The 2,487-nt window shown below is 23.6% G+C and overlaps 1 long non-coding RNA gene across 1 annotated transcript; it reads left to right on the plus strand.

Annotated features, from left to right (window-relative positions):
- Positions 1-103: 103 nt before the first annotated feature.
- On the plus strand, positions 104-2,315 carry LOC119665381. The gene is made up of 10 exons (XR_005251378.1): positions 104-129; positions 256-285; positions 434-463; positions 521-550; positions 682-711; positions 771-800; positions 913-942; positions 1,614-1,643; positions 1,861-1,890; positions 2,133-2,315. It is a non-coding gene; the product is annotated as an uncharacterized LOC119665381 (long non-coding RNA).
- The last annotated feature ends 172 nt before the right edge of the window (positions 2,316-2,487 follow it).

The following is a 2,487-nucleotide window of genomic DNA, read 5'->3' on the forward strand; positions in this document are numbered from 1 at the left end:
ATATTTCAAATGCATATTTCAGAAACAAGAATAACTTTCAAATATGCCTAATATCGTTCTAACATAATTATAACAAAAAAATATCCTGTATTTTGCAGCAATGGCCCAGATGCAACTTATAATGTAAATGTAAGTTATTTAGTATAGAAATTGAAATTTAATATATTACAATAACTTAATTCTTTCTGTATTAAAATGTATTTCTACCTATATATCGTCCTATATAATTAATAAAAAACATTTTATATTTTGTAGCAATGTCCAGATGCAACTTATGATGTCAATGTCAGTATCCCTTTATGTAGACTTAAACCTTTACTCATCTAGAAGTATTTTATATATTATATTGACTTAAATCTTTTTGTACTCAAATATATTTGCATATACCTACCTTCCTATACAAATACTTATGAAAACATTTTGTATTTTGTAGCCATGTCCAGATGCAACTTATGATGTCAATGTAGGTTTTCTATATCTTTCTAGATAAATACTAAGAAAAACTTTTTGTGTTTTGTAGCAATGTCCAGATGCAACTTATGATGTAAATGTAAGTAATCCCTTATATAGAAACTGAAACTTTTATACCTATATTATAATGACTTAAATCTTTCTGCATTCAAATATATTTCTATATACCTTCCTATACAAATATTTATGAAAACATTTTGTATTTTGTAGCCATGTCCAGATGCAACTTATGATATTAATGTAAGTTTTCTATATATCTTTCTATATAAATACTAAGAAAAACTTTTTGTATTTTGTAGCCATGTCCAGATGCAACTTATGATGTAAATGTAAGTAATCCGAAATTTTATATATTACAATAATTTAATTCTTTCGGTATTAGAATGTATTTCTATATATCTTGCTATATAATAACTAACAAAAACATTTTTTATTTTGTAGCCATATGCAGATGCAACTTATGATGTTAATGTAAGTATTCCTCTATATAGAAACTATGGCAGTCAAATAAATATTCAATTGGAACTTTTCTGGTTTATTCTATAGCGTTAAACATTATTTATCTAGAAATATTCAGTAAATCCTGATATTCCTCACATATGACATGACTATAAAATAAATATTTCTAATATAAAATATCTATCAATATTCCTTACTATATAATTCTAATAAAAATATCTTTAATTTTGTTGCAATGCCCAGACGCGACTTATAATGTAAATGTAAGTTTTTCTTTATATAGAAACTATAATGAACTATAAGAAAGTATTAAAATGAAATTAATATTAAATAAACTATTCTATTTTATTCTAAAAATATGATCTAAATTAAAAATATAACTATAAAATAAATATTCAAAGAAATAAAATATCTCTCTCTATATCTTCCTAAATTATATCATTTTACAACATCATTTTATATTTTGCAGCAATGCCCTGACGCAACTTATGATATAAATGTTAGTAGTCTCTTCTGTAGAAGTATACATTAACTAAATGAACCTAAGTAACTTATGACTTTAATCTTTGTTCATTTAGAAATATTTTACACATCGTTATAAATTAATTCTTTAAGCAATAGAATCTTTCTATATATCTTCCTCTATAATTATGTTACTAACAAAAACATATTGTATTTTGTAGTCATGTCCAGACGCAACCTATGATGTAAATGTAAGTATTCCTTTATGCAAAAACTATAAGAACCAAATTAATATTCAATGAACCATTCTATTTCATTCTAAATGACTTAAATCTTCATTCTTCTAAAAATATTTTACCTATCGTCATATATAAAAATATGAGGATAAAATAAATATTTCAGAAAGAAAATATCTCTCCATAAATCTTCTTTATATAAGTACTAACTAGTAAATTTTGTATTTTATAGCAATACCACGATGCAACCTATAATGTAGATGTAAGTATACCTACATTATAGAAATTATATATAATATAAAATATGTAATGCATAAAATACATAATATATCTAATTACAGTATATAATAAATAATACATAATATAGAATCTAATATATAACATATAATAAATAATAATTACAAAATTTTATATACACATACATACATACATCATATAATATAAAATATATATAATATGGATAAAATAAAATGTATGATATGTTATATATTTTCCGGATATAAGAGCACCGCTTAAGGTTTATGAGAACAAAGTGGGAATCAGCAAAAGAAGACGGCAACCACGAAAACGATGGAAAGACACAGTGCAGCAGAAATTGGAAAACTGTTGTTAAACAGGCTTATGTCCTACTTGGACTGTATAGTCACGAATGATGATGACGACATTTTATAAAATATTCAATATATAGCACAAAATATATATAGTGTATAATATATATATAATAAATAAAATATTGCATACACATAATATTTAGTTCGCAAAGATGATTCTCTGATAGTTAGAAACAACAATCATAAGTTACTTTACTGTGATTGCGTTTAATAAATACTTTTCAGCCTAATAATATATAATATATTTT

Source organism: Teleopsis dalmanni, unplaced genomic scaffold (assembly GCF_002237135.1).
Source record: "Teleopsis dalmanni isolate 2A unplaced genomic scaffold, ASM223713v2 unscaffolded_contig_4855, whole genome shotgun sequence".
NCBI classification, from domain to species: domain Eukaryota; kingdom Metazoa; phylum Arthropoda; class Insecta; order Diptera; family Diopsidae; genus Teleopsis; species Teleopsis dalmanni.